The sequence below is a fragment of the Polypterus senegalus genome, chromosome 7, assembly GCF_016835505.1.
Source record: "Polypterus senegalus isolate Bchr_013 chromosome 7, ASM1683550v1, whole genome shotgun sequence".
NCBI lineage: Eukaryota > Metazoa > Chordata > Cladistia > Polypteriformes > Polypteridae > Polypterus > Polypterus senegalus.
In genome coordinates, this window is record NC_053160.1 from 93,097,396 (window position 1) to 93,121,320 (window position 23,925).

The window sequence follows — 23,925 nt, forward strand, 5'->3', positions numbered from 1 at the left end:
ATGTGCCAAGGAATTTAAAAACAAAGGAGTCAAAAACTAAAGAAAAAGGGTCAGTCTAAACCCCAAAAGTTTCATAGTCTGTAGAAAAATGACTAATAATGGGAATTAAGTTATGATGTAAAAACCTGAATGGTGCCATTTATGTACTCAATTGATGCAATTCTGCTGAGTGAAGCTGTCTGCTGCAGTCTTATGCTATATTTACCTACTCTTCTGCATTATTTACAAAATGAGATCAAAAAAAGTCTTGGAAAGAAAGGGATTAGAAGGGGATGGAATTTTGTTTTATTTTTGGAAAGATACCACGTGTCCAGTGTATGTTAAGTTATTAGCAACTTTAAGTTAATTAAATCATAACTGGGGTAGTACAGTACATTGATTTATTTCCTGTCTTTCATCTTCTTACTATCTCGATTTAATTCTTGTTGAACAATATTGTGTGCTGTGAATTACAGCCCCAACTAACATTTCTTAAGCACATGCACAAGATAAGATAATGTGAATTATAGCATCATTTAAAATGTAAAAATGGGTAAAAATAAGATTAAGGTTAATAAAATTAAAATAAAAGCCCCACTCTGTGAGAGAAGCCTGCAGTTGGGCTCACTTGTCACTTCAAGGAAGGATTTTTGTTTTGAATATTCAAACAAAATAATCTTTTTTGTTTCCCTTACTGAATACACCTATCCAGTCCAGTGCTCCCAGTTCAATTGCAAAAAACAAAGTACAGTTCTGCAACACTTTTAACCACTCCTAGATCTATACAGAAATAAAATTTCCAGCTCCGTAGTGGTCTAAGGTTTAGAAATTTCTAATATTAGTAAGTCAGACATAACCTTTGTAAAGGTTTTACATGGGAACTATGATCTCAACATAAATGTTTACAAATAGTTACCTCTTAATACATATAAGGGTTTGTGGACTATGGCCGGCCATTCATCCCGGCCAATACCCCCAGGCCGCCAGAGGGAGCCCTCCCTGTGACCTGGAGATGCCCTGAATTCCAGCAGGGCATCACGGACTATGGAGTTTTAGTACACAGCCCTGCTGGATAATGTTGGGGCCGCCAGGGGACGCTGCAGGGAGGCACCGAGATGTTTATTTTCCATATAACCCAGAAGTACTTCCATGTCACGAGGACGGAAGAAATAAAGTGCTTCCAGACTGATGAAGAAAAGGAGTTTTCACCTGACCCAGAAATGCTGGGTAATCACATGATCTGAGGGATTAGAAGCACTTCCGGGTCAAAGACTATAAAAGACTGTGGGAGATCCCAGACGGGCAAGCTGAGTCGGTTGGCACAATCACAATTATTCCCCAAAAATTAGATAAAATAAATCATCAAGTGCTGTTTTTGACTCAAAACTTAACAAAATAGGTATATTACTTTAGAATACAATACTCCTAGTCCAACGTGTCTTGGATAAACAACATGTTGTCATGTTTTAAAACACAACAATAATAGGACTAGAAGTTTTGAATGGAGCCCACTGTTAAAATTCCTCAGACAGAATACCCAAACAAAATCAAGAGGAGGATCATTACATGTAATTAGTAAATCTGATTGTATATGCTTACAGCCAGTAACATCAGCTTATGACTTTCTAATTAAAAATTTCATGATGATATTCAGCAATTTGAAAATTAGTAAATTATCCAACTATTTAAACCTAATTCAAGGTTTCATTGTGAAAAGGTGTGGACCCTTTAAATAATCTAATGTACTGTAATGTAACACTTTTCTACTGTCAGGTGGTCAAAATACAATTTGCTATTCTCTCTAAAAAAGTTTCAATTAAAAGACATGAGGAGAAAATGATTAATTTGGATTTATTTGAATTTGAATAGCATCAGCTATGCAATTTACACTTTGACTCTGCAATTAAAATTCATCAGATTGGTCTGCATGTTTACTTTAAAATAATGGAAGGTAAATAAATAGCAATGGATGAGTTGATGAAAGTTTACCACTCGTGTTAGAATAAAATTAGAAATGCACCTTATCATAGGCTGGCTTCCTATCAATGGCAGGTTTTTGCCTTGGGACTGTAATTGGGAAAAAATAGTTTATATTTGTATTATCGAGAATTAGGACAATTGTTATAATGATTTTTGTTTCTTTTTCTCTTTTTGAACATTATTAATTGTCATCTTTGTTTTTGTCATTATTGCAGTGTTGTCATTGCATCCCCATTTTGTAACATTTTGTTCTTCTGTGGGTGTTCTTGTGTGGTCGCTTGCATTGGTCCACCCATTTTGTGTGTCTGGTTATTATGAGACCGCATTGTTGCTAGGCGCATTGCGTATGTGTCATGTGACCCATGACATTACTGGGGACATCATATACAAGATGGTTATTAGTATTGTGCAAATGGCTGAAATTTGTGAAAACTTATGGATGACTGTAAAAGATTAATTTGCTTGTGTAAATTAAAAACTGTTTTACGCAAAGTTTTCTGACTATACTAGTACTTATTTTATTTTGAGTAGCAATGTTGGCTAGCAATTTGATTTTGTTTACAATCTCAGTGGATAATGGACTCTTTCTTTAGCTATTCTAACTCTTTTGCTAGAACTCTGGAGGACATTGCTTATATTTGCTGCTCCTTAAATTGCTTTTCCAGTCTGGTTAAACATTGATTCTGTTCATTTTGAACATTACTGTCAGCTGACAGGAGTACTAGTATGTGTCACCAAGTCGCTGCAGATGATTCAAAATACAACAGCACCTCTGGTGTTCAACCACACAAGGTGGGCATATGTCACTCCTTTCCTTACATCACTACACTGGCTTCCTGAAATGGCATGGAATAAGATCAATTCCTTGAATGCCTACAGAGTTGTCAAAGGGTCAAAACATACTACATATATACATATTCAGACACTTCTGAAGTGCTGTGCTCCTTCTCAACCTCTCAGATCAGCTGATGAATGGCGTCTGGTGATGCCACCTCTGCGTGACATCAAATCTCAACCCAGACTTTCCTCATGTGTTGCTGCTGCCTGGAAAAATATGATGCTTACTTCCCTTTGAAATTATGATTTCCTCAAAGTGTTTAAGAAGCGTTTGAAAACTGTTTAGTTTGGTGAATTTATAACTGATATTAGCCATTAGATTTTGTATCCTAATAAGTGTAACTCCCTTGTATTTTGTTCCGCGCTCTTAACTTGTGATGATCTGTTTTGTACTGCTATCCTGTAACACTTGTTCCCAAACAGTCCCCAGACTAATGATTATGTCATTATGTTGACCTCTTTTCTAAGTGGCTTTGGATAAAAATGTCTACTAAGCAAATGAATGTAAAATGTAAATGTATGCAGAGCTTTAGGAGGTATCCGTATCAGTACTGTAGTACTGCATGTGTGGATTTTGCACATTTTCAATGTGATTTCTTCTCACATCTAAAAAAAACAACTTTTGTATATAATTAGTTACATTTTTTTTCAGTGTATATTTTACACTTTTTGGTGTTCACAATTTCTTTTTATTATTTTACTGTCAACGAACTCTCATTACTGTGTCATTCGAGTGGCTTTTCTGAAATATTATGCAAAGCCACACGTGTGACAGATTGTCATGTTCCAGGTCAACAAAAAAGCTAGTGTGTTGAATGCACCTTATGTTTTGTTTTGGCCGTTATGGTACAAAGGTTACTTGTTTGTCTAGCATGACAAAAATCTCAAGGGAGAGTGTCACAGTACGAGGTTTTTAATTTGTGGAAACAACAGAATTTGGCTTGTTATTTTGTTTCTTATAGCTTAGAAAGAGCTATATATAAGTTGTAACATAATTTTAGCTTAACACTTGCGACATGTTAAATATGTACTAATCTTGTTGCAAGTGACGGTACACTAAATATATTATACTATAATAACTATACACCACTATCATTAGATTATTCAAAATTTAAAACTTCCCATTGCTCTGCGACTTAAACTGGAGTACCTTTTCACTCATGCATGTCTAATAAAGGTGCTTTTAAAGAAGATATTTTAGGAAATGCCCACAGTAAATGACCTGATTTCAACATTCTCAGAAATTCAAAACATACATTAATATTTAAATCTTACTTTACCTGTGTAAAGTGCAATTACGGATAATTTAACAGTGAATGCAAACACAAATACACTATTTTGGTACATTTCTGTCTCTACATTTTGCAACTGAAATACAATACAACTATAAAAAAATCTTTAATTAAAAGCTATTCTTTCTTTTATGACAGCCCAATTGAAAAAGCCTTGTTTCAATGCGATGTATTAAATAAAATCTGCAATCCCAATGACATCTCAAGAATAATTGAATATAGTGTATAATTGGTATAATAACTATAAATTGTTTATGTGTGTTAATATATTGTGGAACAGGACAGACAAAAAGAATGCATCATTTGCCAAAATAGATATGAAAGGCAAGAAAAAATATAAAAGACTTTTCATTATTAATTATATGCTGCCACCTGTTCTCAGCAAACAAAAGCCTTTTTTCTGCCTTGCTCAGATGCAAACAGTCAGCACAGATAACAACAAGTGAGAGACGACAAAATGCATTGAAGCTGACATTGAAAAGGATTTAGATAAGAGGTGTATGTAACAAAAGAGAAATCATAAAGTATGTGCACACTAGAGGCTCCAGATCAATTGCTGCTGAGTGTACCTTTATTTCAGCTTATCAGTCTTTGAAATTGGACAGCAACAAACCTGTTTTAGTGAAGTATTTTTTTCTTCCTTCCCACTCATGGATTTAAGGTCATGACAACTCAGGTGTTTTTGTTCACTTTTTTCTCTCTTGTTCTTTTACTGTATTTAATTCAGAAAAGCTGGTTTCATCTTCTCTGAAAATTTCCTTGTCGAACTGACATTGAAAATCCTATTCAGGCTCCTCTGCTACCTTCTTATTCCCTCTATTGTTAAAGCTTGAGGGTTAAGAAACAGCATGTAGAGGATTTGCAAAGTGATTGTGTTCTTTATGATGTGCCTTAAGTCTACAAAATGGACAGGATATGCAAAGTGAAGCAATCACTTAATCCATGTAATACAAAATGTAAATGTAAGGCATGGTGTCTCGCATTTGCAATTTCTCAAAGATTTTTTACAAAAAATAAAATATCCTAAAGTATTTTGCAATTATTACTTTTTAAAATGAAAATCAATTAAATAATTTGCAAAATAAATTAGATAAATAAACTATTTTCATCTAGAAAGCAAAAATTTTTAATTTTAAAGATATATTTTAGTTTTACTTTGGAAATCAAACAAGTCAAACTAATAATAATGATTATAAAAAAAATGCTACACAATTAAATAAAAATAGATCAACTAAAAATAATATCCATCCCCTTTCTTAATAAGTTCTTTTCCTTTATAATTCATGATTACAGGAATCTGTAGCCTGTAATGAAGCATCCAGTGCAGGGCAGGTACCAACTGGACAGAAAGTCAGCCCATTGTGTTACTTACACACACATGAATTCATAAGTGTAATAGTTTGATTGTGTTCATGCACATGTCAGGAGAATAATGCTAACCCAACCCAAGCAATACAGTGACTTTGCCAGGAACCAATCCTTTTCTCTGATTCTGCTGAAGTTCTATAGTATCAATATTGATGGCTATGGCTGTGTGAGATGTAGGATCAATAATCAGTCAAGCCCCAGAATGTAAAGTTTAAGCCCTCTACTTATGCATGCAGTTATTTCAATTTCTACCCACATTTCAAAGATGAACATGTTAGGTTATTTAAACCTATTGTACTGAGCTGAATTGAATTATTGTTAGCTTGTCCACTGATTAGTAACTCTTTTATTCCAACTCACTGTCAGCTTTTGTCCAAAACCCATTGGCTCCTCCTTAACACTGCATCCTGCATTTTAATGTTTTTGCTCACAGCCCGATTACCATCTAAAGGGACTTCAATCAACCAGCAAACATACATATAAAGTCAAGTGTCTGAGGATCTAAATAGCAATTCAGAAAGGAACAGATTAAACAATAGGTTTCTTGGAAAGGTTACAAACAACATTCAAGCAAGCTCCTGAATGACTTGGAGGAGGTAAGTGAACCTTAAAGCCAAAAGTGCGAAAATATTCCCTGCAGATACTATTTGGATTGAAATCATACTGTGATTAATTACGGATCAAGTGGGATAAGCTCTAAATACTGGCAATCTGATTTAGAGGTATACCTGTCAGTAGCTGTAGCATATCTCTCTTATTTAACTGACAGTAGTGCCACTTCTTTCTTATTTATGTCCTATTTTGGAAAGTATGAGTGTTTGGATTTGTGGATGTCATTTAATCTTGTGTCATATTTCAAAAGCCTGCCTAAAAAGATAGGCAGGAGTTCTTTAAGTTGTATCATTTAAAACAGTTATACTCTAATTTTGTGACATATTGATACTGAGATCAATATGGGATAGTGCTATTAAATTTAATTCTTTAAGTTGTGTTTTTGTCCTTGTCATAGCTGATGATAATAAAGGAGACACGATAAGACTAAATTACAAGCTTCAAAACATTTTGCACTGATATGAGATGAGCAGCTGCAATGGATTAAAGCATTGCACCAAAAAATGACCCAATTAAACCAGCTGGGCTTGTGACAGATGTGAAATGGACCATCATGCATGTGCACAGTAACCTCTAGAGATTTGTACTTTCTATGATCACTCCATTACCAAACCTACTTAATCCTGGATAGGATCCTGGGGGCACGGCAATATCCTTGCAGGTTTCTACGCAAGGCAATAGCCAACCCTGCATGGCACACTTTCAGTACATCTCCAAAAAGTGGCCAATTTGGAGTAATCAATTAGCCTAACACACATCTTTGTGAGTTAGCAGGAAAACAGGAGTACTCAGAGACACACCCAGAGAGAGAAGCTACAACCTCCACTCTGATGGTGACCAAGTCAGAATGAACACAGATCCCAGTAGCTCTACATCAGCAGCACAACCTCTATATCTCCAAACCACTATACCTGTCCCACTTTCTGTGATACCCAACCTATGGTATACAGTATGACATGAAACATTCAACAATGAAAGATAACTGAGCAATAGTCAACACTAAAGCTCTCATAAGTAGAGACAGAAAAGCTGTGGAACTTTGTTGTGCTAAGAGTGTGAACACAACATCATGAAATGGAAAAACATGAAACATCCTCACATCTAAATAACGCTAAGACTGAGGCCAGCCATGCTAGCAAATGACTTAATCCTCATAGAAACTGTACTTAGAATCCACAGATTAATTTTTCTGGGTGTCACCAATGCAGGCTGGTGGTGGTTGTTTAATGAGGTGGGGTACATTTTTTTGGCATATATTAGGTTCTTCAATGTGAGGAAAGCAATCTTTCAATGCCACCAGATATGCTGCCATCGCTGCTGATAAAATACATCCTTTTGTGGCAGTAGAGCACTTATTCATGTAGGAACGTAATATAGCAAGGTACTCCATGGTGCAAGAATAGGAAAGCTCTGGATAAACTCCAAAAATTGTTAGTAAATTTAGTTTACTGAGGTGGATTAAATAGTCTTCAGGTCACAGTCAAGCCAAGATTTTGTAGAATGTCATGGAACAAAAAAAGTAGCATGGAAATTCATTATCTGACTATTTTTCAACAACTGTGAGACATTAAGATCTGGTTTGGAAGACATACTGTCATTTTAACACACATTTTATTTAGATTAATCTTGCTTTATTAATGTTCTAATCTTTGTGCTATTTTTCGGTGTCTTTTTGTGGTGATTGGCAAGTTTAATCATTTTAAATGGGCACCACCATGTCATCGTTGCTGGTAATGTGTCGTGTGTGACATCACAGCACTCACGTTACTTAAGATGGCATGCAAAGTATGCTGTGTGCTTTTGGATGATTAAAACTTCTGATGAGTGTTTGTAAACTTAAAATGTAGTCATTACAAGGATTCTTAGTTATGGCTATAAACCATGCAACAACTTTTTGACTTCTGAGTCCTTAAATAACATTTACAGTTTTTTTGGCAAAGGCCTCTGCTATTTTTAAAAATTATTTTGCTGTTCTCTTCAGCTTTCATCTATATCCCTTGACTAATATTGTATTCTGGTCTCTCACCTTTGGGGCACAATAGAGTTAACACGGTCAGGCACTTTGCCAATCTGTCAAGGCCGTTCTCAGACAAATTCTGGTTGTTCTCAGGGAATGTGGGAAACAAGCTGTCTTTAATTGTAGATAGATGTGCCTAATAAAGTGTTCACTCAATGCTTATTCTAAATTGGTGGATTTAAAGTCATTTATAAATATGATGTTATCTTTTCCTTTTTTAGGCCTCAGGATTGGTACAATTTTACCATAATTATTTGGCAAAGCTGAGTGTTAGATTATCAGGATGCAAATCAGTTTAATCACACAGATCTCAGAAAAGGACCAATCATCTCCTTAAATAAGTATACATATTGTGTAATAATCGCACAGTAGGCTTTGTCAAAAAGATAAGTGACCTATTTGATTAGGAGTGATTTCATTTTTCCTGTCTTCACAGGCAGTTGTAAATTATGTAATGCCTATCTAGCATGTAATACCCAATGCATCATATAATGTTGCTTTAAAGTATTTTTAGTCTTAAGGGAGGACTTGGCACTTATCAACAGTCATTGGTTGTCAGTGAGCAGATGGCGTTCTTTAAAATTTTGTTAGCATGCCTGCTGTTTAGAGTTAAGCCGGGAGGAAAAAGAGCATCATTTTTCGATCTAAGAGCCACAGCACCCATTTTTTTTTAATCCAGGCAAGATACATAGTAAAGACAGTGAAGTATCTAAGCTTATGGTTTTACTTCTTTGTCTTTTTATGATGTATTGTAACATGGACAAATCTAACAATGTCAAACCATCTTCTCCCCCTCTCTATCAAAAAAAAGCAAATAAAATGGTGTAATCCATGAACCAGAAATTGTCTGCTCGGTGTGCTTTTCATTAAACTAAAATACTACCAGGGTAATGCTGGATTCCTCTTGCAAAAAAAAAAAAAGATGACATGTAAACATTATAGCAATAGATTTCTTTTCATCAAAATGGTTGATATTTCTCCAAATGCATGCAGCTTTCTTTTTTTTTTCCTTTCCTTCTGTCTTGCCTTCAGAAGCGCCTTCACATTCAATAGTGTTCTAGCCTGTGCTCACACAGCCTGCAGCAAGAAGAGGTTGGCAGGCAGCCAACCGGCCCCTGCTTTCCAATGAAAGCTTCAATTCCATCTGCTTCAGCAGTGCAATATATTCCACTTCAGGTCAAAAGCAGGGAGCCAGCAGTATTAGCATTATACTGATCTGTAAAGACATTTTCACTAGGCTAGATAGGGTAATGTTACTCACAGCTGTAAAAGCTTCAAGGATAAGGCAGAGCCATAATTGTCAGGGGAAGATATTGGGAGGTTAGTTACAGAGTGCATTCCAAGGTGCTTTCAGCAGATATATAGTGGATAAATGAGGCATGTGTTTAGAAGCCGATGACACTGACATGTAGGGGAAAAGTACACTTTCATGAGAGCAGCAATAAATTAACACAAGTGTATGTCTACATATGCTGTATATACATAGTATACATGTACGTAATATAGACACAATGCATGTGTATATATAGCATGTATACTCTCTCGCACTCTCTCTTTATTTATATATATATATATATATATATATATATAGTATATATGTCTAAGTAAAAGTGATAAAACCAACATATAATTTTGTTTAGCACACAGAAAGCCCAGATTATTTGTAGCTGTTTATCTGTTTTCATTTGGACAATTACCTGGAAGAATAATTCAGTACTTCTTAGCGGCTTATGAATTAAAGCTTAATACTGTGGCATTTACAATATACCATGTGATCAGGCATAAGCTTAGAGGTATTCACCCTCCTTTTAAGATATTCTATTTATAAGAAGCAATTTAAAACATGCCGCCAGGTTTAATCCTACCAAGAATGTCATTAAGGAAATACGAATAAAAAAAGGGAAGAAAAAAATGAATGAATTAATATGCCATCCACATATATATCAAATTCTTAATTTTGATTATTTCACAGCATTTAGTCTAAATGTGATGGAATTAATTTTAATCTTGGAATGTTTAATTATATGTTTGCCTTTCCTCTTTTTTGGATTCCCTTTTGTGCAAATGCACATCTTGTGTCTGCATTGGAAAAATAAACAAAAACAAGGGGCTTATCCATTCCATCTTTAACTTGGCGGAACATAAATGTCGGAATTAAAACATTTTATATTTTAATTCATCAGCCAAGAATGTCTTTTTATCAGATATTCATCCTAGTGGAAAAATTGCAGAAAATGTAGATAAAGCACATTGACTTCACTCCCCTCAGCCTTTATAAATGCTTTACATTCTAATCACTGCCGTCAGCATCTGTCTCTGACAGGCAGGCTGTTCAATCTAGCAGATAACAAATGCAGTCTGATTGAGGATGGGCCCAAGCATTCGACATGCAAAAAGCCATTGTTCCATTCTCTGATTAAATGGGCAGCCAGAGACTGCGGAGAATGTAATTGCCTTAGTTATGAAACATCTTGAGCTCTTATCCAAATCCCTGATACATCAAGGCACATATTATTAAAGTAAATCCTTTTTTGCTGCAAGTTTAATTTTGGCTGATGCCACCATTAGTATAAATCCAAACCAATAGGTGAGTGAGATCCTGATTTAAAGCATAGCAAGGATTTCTTTCTGGTAGCTACACTGCATGGAGTGCATATCTCTCAATAAAAAACAAGCCATGTGAAAAGGCATGTGGTGAAGATCTGGGCATGAGAAGCTTCCATTGCTGCTTTAAGCTTTTCTTGAGTAGCTAAAACCTTCAATTTGTGTCCTAATACAACAGTGAGTTTTGCAAAATCTTTCAAGTTTTTATAAAAGTTGGGAAATTTGTTTATTGCTTTAGTTGTAAGTGACATTAAATATTAAAAGCAGAATTTTGGTTTTATAGCAACCAAACTATAATAATATATTAGCAATGCATATTTTTGTGTTTTTCTGCTTACACACTGTGGAGAGATAGAGTCTGTCCTGATAGCAGGCACATTTACATGTATCTTCATTGACCAGTGAAGACTAATCTGCATGTGATTGGATTTTGAGAATCAAACTGCAGGACCCCAAGAAAAACTATGCAGACACAAGGAGAAAACAATTTTCACATAATGACAGGGGCAGCAGCACTAAGCAATGTATTAATGTGCAATGTCCCACACTTCCCCCCTCTGCAGAACTAAGTTGCTTATCCAGTTTTCTTTGAATATATTTATATGGAGGGGGAAGGTGGTGGTACACTTGGAAGTGTGTGTATTAAAGCTGACAAAAATTGTCAGTGGAAGCCTCCAGAAATAAAACATGTTGGTATAAATGTTGCATCTTTGCAAAATTGTTAGTTATATAAACACTAAAATTAAATATTATTTATTTTTTGTCATGTTACATGCTTAGACTTGTGCATTTCTCTTTTTATCCATTTTTCGAACCGAGAACCAAAAGTGGATGAAACAGCAGTTAATTGTATGCACGTTCCCACACTCACTTGAAATATAGAGTTAAGCTAACATGCATATCCTTTATAAAGCATTCCCTGAGAAAACTCATGCAGACATGAGGAATCCTTCTAAATGTGCCACAGACAGTGCACCTAGGTCCAAAGAGCTATGATGGAGCACTGATAATTAGTAATGAGAAAAAGTTTCAATTCACTTACAGCTTTTCAAAATTGGTGCTAAATTTCATTTTGCTGGCCATTTCACACTTTCATGTTTACCTGTATTTTTTTGATGCTGCAAAATGAATGTAATCAGTAGGTCACCAGTAAGATCATATCTATCATATATACTCATGTTTAAGTTTCTAAGTCAGGGCTTGATTTCACTGTATAATTTCCAGATTGAGGAAAACTCACGCTATTGGTCCAAGAGATTATGATATGCTAACACTCACCTGAGAGAGTAACCACGGAGCACACTGCCTTTTTTCTACGTATTGTGCCTATGTGACCACACGGTAATTCCAAAGCGACGTTTGCACTGTTTTGTATTTCTTGTATCTAACACCCTCATACACCTTTATCGTAATTAGCATCCCTTATCTACGGTGGAGTGTTTGATCAGAAGAAAATATGAAGCTGGTTTTAAATTAGTAGCAAAAGAAATTGGTAAGTGCGCTACTGCAACAAAATTCGATGTATCTGAGAAACTGGTGTGAGATTAGAAGAAGCAGGAAGATGTAAAAATAAAAAAAATAAGTGTCATATCTTTGAACGGGGGTATACGTTGTGGTATAGCGGGTCCGCACCTTCAAATAAAAGAAAGGGCCAGGTTTTAAATCCATAAAGCCGCGTCGCTCTCCGTGGGCACGATTGCACGGCCTTGGGGAGTTAACTGAAGTAGTTGGAGTGAGTTGCACCTGCACGTGTGGGTGTGATCGTTTGCGATTGCTTCAATGGCTTCCTGCGGCGTGTAATTAAGGCGCTGCACCCACGGAGACGCAGGTGTATACATACAGGCCGGCACAAAGTAAGAGGGGAGATGAATCGAGAAACCAAGATGGATAGAGGAAAAGTGAATAGTGAAGAAGCGTTAGGCTGTAATGCTTTAGGGGCTAGTTTGCCCCACTGAACGTTCGGATCTGAGGAGCAACTACGGGAGCGGGAAGGAATTAGGGAGGAGAGCAAACCTCAGACGGTCTGGCAGTGATGTCTTTAAGGCAGCCAAGATGGAGGTCTGCCGAAAGTGTTTGTTTCTGTTGGGTCTCCGCCGGCTGTTGGAGCAATGGGTGAGCCGGAGGTGAGCTGAGATCTTAATAAGAGAGACTGCATTTTAACCTCTGATTTTAACCTCAGATTTTAATGGATTTATTTTTTTGATAAATGAAATTGATGAAAATCTTTATCATGTTTATCTTGACATAATAAATTCGTCATTACATACGGGGGTCTTCCCAGACTGTCTTAAGACTACTGTAGTTAAAACCCTACTTAAGAAACATAATCTCAACCCCTCGGCTCTTGAAAATTTTACACCCATCTCTAACCTGCCTTTCTTAAGTAAAATTCTGGAGAGGACAGACATTTTGCAGCTAAATGACCACCTAAATAAACATGCTATTCTTGATAAATTTCAGTTCGGTTTTAGAACAAATCACAGCACAGAAACTGCACTCATTAAAGTAGTAAATGATTTGCGTGTGAATGCAGACAGAGGCCATTTATCTGTTCTCATCCTCTTAGATCTGAGTGCTGCATTTGACACCATTGATCATAATATTCTTAGAAATCGCCTTAGTCAATGGGTGGGCCTCTCTGGCAGTGTCTTAAATTGGTTTGAATCCTACTTGGCAGGGAGAAAATTCTTTGTTAGTTGTGGTAATTACAACTCAAAGACACATGATATTCTATATGGTGTTCCACAAGGCTCTATCCTGGGTCTGCTGTTATTCTCAATCTACATGCTTCCGTTAGGTCAGATTATCTCAGAGCACAATGTGAGCTACCACAGCTATGCTGATGACACACGGCTGTACTTATCAATAGCACCTGATGACCCCGATTCTCTTGATTCACTAACACAATGTCTGACTTGGATCTCAGAATGGATGAATAGTAACTTTCTCAAGTTAAATAAAGAGAAAACTGAAATCTTAGTGATTGGCAATAATGGATACAATGAGGCTATTAGAAATAAACTGGATACATTAGAATTAAAAATCAAGACGGAGGTAAAAAGCTTATGGGTAATTGTTGACAGTAATCTGAATTTTAAATCGCATATTAATAAGATCACAAGGACAGCATTTTTTCACTTAAGAAACATAGCTAAAGTTAGACCTCTTATACCACTGAAAGATGCTGAGAAATTAGTTCACGCGTTTGTTTTCAGTCGACTAGATTACTGTAACACACTCCTCTCAGAACTACCCAAAAAAGACATAAATCGTTTGCAACTAGTGCAGAATGCAGCTGCTAGACTCCTAACTAGGAAAAGAAAATCCGAGCATATTTCTCCAGTTTTGATGTCACTACACTGGTTACCTGTGTCATTCAGGATTGACCTTAAAATTCTGCTTATGGTTTATAAAGCCTTAAATAATCTCGCCCCATCTTATATATCAGAATGTCTGACACCTTATATTCCAAATCGTAACCTCAGATCCTCAAATGAGTATCTCCTTAGAATTCCAAGAACAAAACTTAAAAGTGGTGAGGCGGCCTTCTGCTGTTATGTACCTAAAATCTGGAATAGCCTGCCAATGGGAATTCGCCAAGCTAATACAGTGAAGCACTGCTAAAAACACATTATTTTAACATGGCCTTGTCATAACTTCACTGTTCTCAAAATCCTGATACTCTGTATATCCAACTCATTATAATAACTATTCATGGTGACTCTAAAATCCGTACTAACCTCTACTCTCTCTTCTGTTTCCTTTTCCGGTATCCTTGCGCCACCACCATCAACTCAAAGCACCATGATGTTCCAACAATGATGGATGGATTAAAAGCCAGAAGTCTGTATGACCATCAACATCAAATGACTCCGTGAGAACCCTAACTACAAAGAGGACTATTTCATTTATGTTAGGTACAATGCCCAGAGGGGACTGGGCGTCCCGTGGCCTGGAACCCTGCAGATTTTATTTTTTTTTTCTCCAGCCGTCTGGTGTTTATTTTGTTTTTTCTGTCCACCCTGGCCATCAGACCTTACTCCTTTTCTATGTTAACTAATGTTCTCTTATTTTAATTTCTTATTTTGCCTTTTATTTTTATTTTCTTCATTATGTAAAGCACTTTGAGCTACTTTTTGTATGAAAATGTGCTATATAAATAAATGTTGTTGTTGTTGTTGTTTTTATCCCCACTGAACACTTGTTTTTATGGATTATTTATAGAAACTATGAAGCGCTGCACTTTGCACTAACTGTTTTTGTTTACTGTTTGTTTTGAAATAAAAGCACATTGCCACTTATCCACTGTGCACATTTTCACCACAAGAAAACTTACCATACTAAAACTCCCCTCCCACCATTACTTAGTAGCTTCCCAGTCCTGTTTCTTGTTTCCTGAACATGGAGCTTTGAGGTTCATTTCTGTTTTCTGTGAATTTATAGGCCTGTGCTTATTATCATAAATGGCAAAGTGGGTATCCTCTTACTAGAACAAACACAAAACATATACGATGATGCAACAAAATGTCTACAAATGACAGGAAATCAGTCCAAGTGCTTTTTTTCCATTTGAGATCTGTATATAAATTTTAAATATTTTCAAGAACAGGTCAGATATGGACACAAGAATTAGGGTATTAGCACAGTAATCACTTTTTAATAGTAAAATAAATTGCAGCTCTTAACAGAAATAATGGTTACAATCAAAGTCTCTGAAGTACAGGAACAGACCTTCTCTCTCATACAGGTATTAAGAATGAATGCCTGCTTCCTGTCAGCAGGTTGAACAGCAAGGTCAGAAATCCTTGGGTGTTTGCCCTTCAGAACTGCAGGCAAAAGGGAAGAGGTAGGTGACAGCACCCCCTCCTGTCTTTGGGTAGAATAGCTAATCTCAACAGAGCCTTGAAAATGTCCCTTAAGTGCTTTGGTCGTCTGATGGAATGATGGTTTGAAAGACAAGATGAATGTTAGGTTGCCATGCCGGCTTTTCCTGTTTACTTGCAAACTGTAAATGAAAGAGTGCTTGGTGGCGTGATTAAAAAAATGATGTTCTAACAAAAAAAGGTCACTGCTTATCAAGGCTTCTTTAAATGCTTTTCTCTGGAACTGAAGGAGCTCCGTCTCGTCTACTCATAGGTCAACAAGTGATGCCTCCTACTGGACGGCTGGACTTTTATGGTCCTGGAATGAGAAGGGACAGTCAGTTGTCCTCACAGGATGGTTTCTTGGCACTGTGGAAGCAAAGAAAGATGACACAATTAGCAGCAGTGCCCCCTCTTGACCCGTGGTGGCATTACATACAAGGAGGAATTTGGATGGTGACCCTCTGATGCACATGCATTGCAAATTTTTTGTAAGTGAAACACTGAGTTTCACATCAAATTTAATTTTGAGTGAATCGTTTAGCTCATCACTACAGATAATTACTGTGCCAGTCATTATTACTAAGTATGAAAAATGACAAATGTTCATATCACCAGAATTTCTCTGCTACTCACGTTTTAAACAAATGTTGGAGCACATATACTTATTTTGATAACATTGTTTTTGGTGATTTGATAATTAAAATATATATATGTTTTAACTAGGTATTCAACTTAGAAAGGTAGTGTGCCAGGCATAAATGTCAATGTGTGCTATAACAAAAACATGCAATAATAGTTCTGCTTATTTTACTTGAGTATATCAAGATAAAATTCATTGCTACAATGATGTTTTCTTTGATACAGCGTCTATTATAGATTTACAAATGTGTTGTTTTTGACTTCTGTATGGTTCTAATGATAGTTACTATATAATACATTGTAACATTTTTCCCCCGCATATACTAAACCAACAACTGAGTCAGATTCCTCCTTCAACACTGTAATGCTGCTAAATTCTCAGTTAACAAGGACAGAGGGAAAAATAGAGCACAGTACTGTAAGTGTAGGAATCCCACTGGGAGACTGTGAAAATGACTTGTAACTGAGTAGATCTGACCCTCTGCATAATTCATAATCATTAGTTTAAGTGACAGTTGTGCAATGTATGTGTCATTGCACTAAAACCCAGCAGATTTCCAGTGTGGACTTCAAATTGGTGCCTGGGTTAAGATCAGCTGCCTCAGAACACCGTGCGTGATAATGCTGCCAGATATTTGTTCTGTTACCTTACATATGCTGGCTCAGCCTTTATGATGCAATTAAAAACCCGTTCATGTGTTTCCTTTGCTTAGAAAAAAAATATTGCTGTGCCAGTGCAGGTGCTATTTTTTATCCAGCACTTTCATTTATTAGCTTTTTTTAAAGACTAAAAGGTACTGGCACAATTGCACAATATGTAATTGAAATAACAGTTGACACCACTAATGATAGGTTGGGATAATCTAGTATAGTGAATATTCTCTGTGAAATTAGTTGCATACATTGGACTCTTGTACAATCATTGCAAAATGAATAATGGATCTATTAAGAGAAACTCTTCATGCAAGTTTGTTGAAGTGTGAAATTCAATACAAGGCCATGTGCTTGAAATGGACATGATGGGACATTTGTGTTTTAATTTCTGCTAAACCAAAGCTTTCTGATAAAGACATAACCAGGATAATTGTGACCATGTCATACTGCGGTTTCTTAAATATGTATGTCGCGTATTCTATTGTGTTTTGTCTTTCAAATCATAAAGCTTGCAAAATGAACTGTAGCAACAGCACATACACAAGCATGTAAAGCATAATCAAAACAACTAAATTAAGATATGGTCCAAATAAAACAAGCCTCTCTCCAAATTAATGCTGTACATACAGTGGTGTGAAAAACTATTTGCCCCCTTCCTGATTTCTTATTCTTTTGCATGTTTATCACACAAAATGTTTCTGATCATCAAACACATTTAACCATTAGTCAAATATAACACAAGTAAACACAAAATGCAGTTTTTAAATGATGGTTTTTATTATTTAGGGAGAAAAAAAATCCAAACCTACATGACCCTGTGTGAAAAAGTAATTGCCCCCTGAACCTAATAACTGGTTGGGCCACCCTTAGCAGCAATAACTGCAATCAAGCGTTTGCGATAACTTGCAATGAGTCTTTTACAGCGCTCTGGAGGAATTTTGGCCCACTCATCTTTGCAGAATTGTTGTAATTCACCTTTATTTGAGGGTTTTCTAGCATGAACCGCCTTTTTAAGGTCATGCCATAGCATCTCAATTGGATTCAGGTCAGGACTTTGACTAGGCCACTCCAAAGTCTTCATTTTGTTTTTCTTCAGCCATTCAGAGGTAGATTTGCTGGTGTGTTTTGGGTCATTGTCCTGTTGCAGCACCCAAGATCACTTCAGCTTGAGTTGACAAACAGATGGCCAGAGATTCTCCTTCAGGATTTTTTGGTAGACAGTAGAATTCATGGTTCCATCTATCACAGCAAGCCTTCCAGGTCCTGAAGCAGCAAAACAACCCCAGACCATCACACTACCACCACCATATTTTACTGTTGGTATGATGTTCTTTTTCTGAAATGCTGTGTTCCTTTTACGCCAGATGTAACGGACATTTGCCTTCCAAAAGTTCAACTTTTGTCTCATCAGTCCACAAGGTATTTTCCCAAAAGTCTTGGCAATCATTGAGATGTTTCTTAGCAAAATTGAGATGAGCCCTAATGTTCTTTTGCTTAACAGTGGTTTGCGTCTTGGAAATCTGCCATGCAGGTCGTTTTTGCCCAGTCTCTCTCTTATGGTGGAGTCGTGAACACTGACCTTAATTGAGGCAAGTGAGGCCTGCAGTTCTTTAGACGTTGTCCTGGGGTCTTTTGTGACCTCTCGGATGAGTCGTCTCTGCGCTCTTGGGGTAATTTTGGTCGGCCGGCCACTCCTGGGAAGGTTCACCACTGTTCCATGTTTTTGCCATTTGTGGATAATGGCTCTCACTGTGGTTCGCTGGAGTCCCAAAGCTTTAGAAATGGCTTTATAACCTTTACCAGACTGATAGATCTAAATTACTTCTGTTCTCATTTGTTCCTGAATTTCTTTGGATCTTGGCATGATGTCTAGCTGTTGAGGTGCTTTTGGTCTACTTCTCTGTGTCAGGCAGCTCCTATTTAAGTGATTTCTTGATTGAAACAGGTGTGGCAGTAATCAGGCCTGGGGTGGCTACGGAAATTGAACTCAGGTGTGATACATCACAGTTAGGTTATTTTTTAACAAGGGGGCAATTACTTTTTCACACAGGGCCATGTAGGTTTGGATTTTTTTTTTCTCCCTAAATAATAAAAACCATCATTTAAAAACTGCATTTTGTGTTTACTTGTGTTATATTTGACTAATGGTTAAATGTGTTTGATGATCAGAAACATTTTATGTGACAAACATGCAAAAGAATAAGAAATCAGGAAGGGGGCAAATAGTTTTTCACACCACTGTATATATATACTTTGTATATAAAATCTTAAGATCTTAAGCCTAAAAGTGCAACAACTTTATGTGACTTTTTATGTCATGTTTTCTGTCGTGCTTATTTTAAAACCTACATATATATGTTTGGTATCATTATTTTCAGACTTTATTGAACTTTAATGTGATGTTGCAAGATTTTCAGATTCTTATTCCGTTTTTAAATTACAAACTAAAATATCAATAAATCACGCCCCGCGAGACAAGACTGTGCCAAAACATTTAACCATGCCTGGTGCCAGAAATAAAAGACAAAGAGTTGTTGACAAAGACAGCTGCTGTACAGGCTTTTAAATGTTTGAAGCGCAGTGCAAGATGCAGATCATGTGGCAGAGAAGCAACAGCAAGCCAGCAGCTGATTGAGCAAAGAGGAGGTAAAAAAAAAAAAAACATGCATTTGTTTCCCATTGTATCACAGTTTAAGAGGGGGTTTTGGAAAAGTGACCGCGTCTCCTTGGGGTGCATTCAGCGGCCCTTCTTCACAACACAAGTGGCAGAAATGTGAAGTGGCTGGCGTGTAGTGCAGGCCAGGGGGGTTGGCAAGCAAAGCAAAGCAAGCAGGGGTTAACTACCTAGTGTATATATATATATATATATATATATATATATATATATATATATATATATATATATATATATATATATATATATATACAGTAATCCCTCCTCGATCGGAGTTGCTCCAAAACCCCAGCGATAGGTGAAAATCCAAGTAGAAACCATATGTTTGTATGATTATTTTTATATATTTTAAGCCCTTAGAAACTCTCCCACACTGTTTATAAATATTCTCCGCACAGTTATACAGTAAACCCTTGTTTATCGCGGTTAATCCGCTCCAGACAGATAAATGAATTTCCACGAAGTAGGATTCTTTATTTATAAATCTAATATTTTCGCAGTTAGAGCATAGAAAACCTGTTTACGACCTTCTAAATACGTTTTTTAACATTATTAGAGCCCTCTAGACATGAAATAACACCCTTTAGTCAAAAGTTTAAACTGTGCTCCATGACAAGACAGAGATGACAGTTCTTTCTCACAATTAAAAGAATGCAAACATATCTTCCTCTTCAAAGTGCGCATAAGGAGCGGAGAATGTCAGAGAGAGAGTAAAGTAAAGAATGAAAAATCAATAGGGCTGTTGCGCTTTTAAGTATGCAAGCACCGCGATAAAGCAGCGGCAATGAAGGGATCAATGCGAAGGTAGCCTTTCAGCATTTTTTACAGGAGCGTCCGTATCTTCTAAGCAAACAGCCTCTGTGCAAAAAGCCCTCTGCTCACATCTCCTCCGTCAAGCGCAGAGAACGTCAGAGAGAGAGAGAGAGCGCGAGATTAAAGCAAACAATCAAAAAATCAATAAGTGTGCTTTTGGACGCACCTCGATAAAGCGGCATTTCTTAGAGGAGTGTCCGTATCCACTAGGGAAATAGCTTCTGTGCAAACAGCACCTCTGCTCACACCCCTCCGTCAGGCGCAGAGAATGTCAGAGAGGGTGAGATAGAGGCAGAGACAAGCAAACAATCGAGCACCGCGCAGGAGGCATATCTTATAGCATTGAGGAGTTTTAGTTAATATGTAATACGTGCTCTGATTGGGTAGCTTTTAAGCCATCCGCCAATAGCGTCCTTTGTATGAAATCAACTGGGCAAACAAACTGAGGAAGCATGTACCATAAATTAAAAGACCCATTGTCCAGAAATCCACGAATTAGCGAAAAATCCGCAATATACATTTACATATGCTTACATATAAAATCCGCGATAGAGCAAAACCACGAAAGTCAAAGCGCGATACAGCAAGGGATCACTGTATATATTTATATATATATATATATATATATATATATATATATATATATATATATATATATATATATATATATATATGTATATCCCAAGTACCTTGCTGAATGAGCGGTGAATCATGAAGAGTTGTCCCACATGAAAACCCAGACTTGGAAGCCATGGGAAGACAGGCTTAGTAGAGCTTGTTTTGCAAAAGGTAAGGGATAGAATGCAAGGGAAGCAAAATCAGATATATGGAATGCCAATTGTACTTCCAGGAGTGGATGATTATTTTGCTCTTTTTCTTATTCATCAGATGCACCAATACTGCCCAACAGAATCCTCTTGGATTTCACCACTTAAGAGTTTTTGATGAGTCACGCTGAGTTGAGTGCCTAAGTGAGAGAGATTATGCCATTTTCCCTTCAGTAACCACCTATCAACTAAGAGTTCAGAAATAACGTTAACAAAATGCCATTTTTGATTTCAAAGAAAATATACTGTTTTTCCTATCCTTATAAAAACCCAGAAAAAGTAATGAGGGCTATGAGTTGAAAGTATGTTCTGATTTGGACTTGCTAACTTTTCATTCAGTTGAGTCTTCTGGAAAAAGTAATAAATGACTTACTCTGAACAAAGGGTAAATCTAGAAAACATTTTTCAACCTTCTTTCCTATGTCTGACAATTTTTTTTTTTACTATTAATACTTTGGCAAAGTAACTGAGTAAGGGTACTACTTAGGTAATGGTGTTTAAGATATCACTCAAAGATTGAGCTTTAAAAGGGTTAATTTAGTTATTGCTTTGCTCGGACTGTATAAACACAACCAGTAGAGTTGGTTATTTTTTCTCAGTCACACACAGAATTATCAAACCTCCAGTTACATAGCAAGCATGCAGAAAAATGCAAAACTAAACTTAAAATAATATAAACACTACACAATCAAATCAGATTTACTATTGAGACTCTACAATAACTATGTAAAGATTTGGCAGAGGTTTTTAATAAAAAGACATTGTTAGAACTAACCCCACACTGAGATTTTGATTGCAAATTACGCTGTTATTTGAAGCTTCTTTCCTTACAACTAAATTTTGTGAATTGTCTCAGACTGAGGCAAGGACTTTGGATGATTACATAAAACAGAAATTGCAAAATGGTTTTATTAGACTTTCTCATAGTCCAGTTGGAGCCCGCTTCTGTTTCGTACTGTAAAAAGATTAGATGTTTAGTCCATGCAAAGGCTACCAAGACTTAAATAAAATAACAGTAAAAAACAATTACTTTCTCCCTCCAATTTCATTCATGGTAAATCAGGTGACAGATTTAACTATTTTTACTTAACTGGATTTAAAAAGTGCACATAAATTAATTTAAGTCAGAGGGGGGATGAGTTTAAGACTGTTTAAGACGTCTTTGGAACATAATGAATACAGGACCGTACCCTATGGGTTAGCTAATGCCCCACTTTCGTTTTTGATATCCATCTCCAGAACACTTGCATCAAGCTCAGAGTCCGAAAAGTCAGAGTCTGATTCAGTGATAATATGTAAAACGTCCATGGAGTATTTTGCTTTGCACATTTGTTTTAGTCTTGCCAGATGTCGATGCCATTCTAGAGGCTGTTTGCTCTTCACTACTCATACATGCGCAGGAAATCGCGGTCAAATCAACAAAGCTACGTAATTTTCCTTCAACCAAAGAGAGTCGAACTAAAACATAAGGGCGAGTTTTGTTGCAGTTTACAGCCCACTACCGTCCTCTACCACTGAATTGTGACAAAAGTCAGCATCAGCCCTGAAAGAGTTAATTCAATGTAGGTTTGCAAATGACTGGGACCTATGACAGGGTGAGAAACAACCAGCATCAACTTATGCACAAACCCACAGGGCCAATTTAGAATCACTTATAAATCTACACAGGACATTGGTGATATAACAGGAAAAACTGGGTACAAGGGAAGATCCCAAGCTAATGGGTGAAATGTGTAAACTCCAAGTTGACAGCAATCAGGTAAAGAAATTAAACCCTGGAGATTGGGCCTGTGAGGCAGCAACTGTAATCACTGTGCCAATAAATGCAATTGCTGTGAATTTAAAATAATGTAAATGAAGACTCACATTTCTTTAGTTTTTGAAAAAGAAAGATCTAAGACAAGATCTAAGCCTGTCTGACTTGGAGTAAACTAATCATTTTCACATTTCTATTTTGTTTTCCTTGGTCTGTTCCTCAGTCACAGTGTACAGTGCTCAAGAATGCACTTTATAAGAATAAAATAAAATGAAATAAATATTATATTGAGTGTAACCAAATAATACAATTTACAGTCAAAGCAATATTTTGTTAAATTACTTTTTTTTTCCTTTTCTGAAATAATAAAATTTAGTTTTATTTTGCTACAGAAACTTACATTGTAACTAAGGTGGCTATTATATACTCATTAATCATGGGACCAGAGAGTGGCAACGTGTTATATGTTCACTAGCACATGCAAGAATTTCACTATACTCTGTACATGTGACAATAATGACCCTTTACACAGTGCCCTCCATACTCTTTCGTTGATTTATCCCTCTGCTCCACAGTTTAAATTACAATTCAATTAAATCAAACAATTCTGACCTGATTAAAGTGTACATTGCAGAGTTTAATTTAAGTTTATTTGCATACATTTTGTTCACAGCAGGTAGAAATGACAACACGTTTTACTGTATATATGGTCCCCCATTTTAGGGTACCACAATGTTTGGGACACAGCAATTGTCGATATATTAAAGCAGTCATGTTTAATACTTTATTGATTATCCATTGCATGCAATGACTGCTTGAAGTATGCGATTCATAGACATCACAAGGTGCTGAGTATCTTCTCTGGCAATGCTCTACCAAGCCATTAATGTAGCCATCTTCAGCTCCTGTTTGTTTTGGGGGCTTGTCCCCTTAAGTTTTCTCTTCAGCAAATGGAAGGCATGCTAAAATTTAAATCAGGTGACTGGCTTGCCATTCAAGAATTTTCCA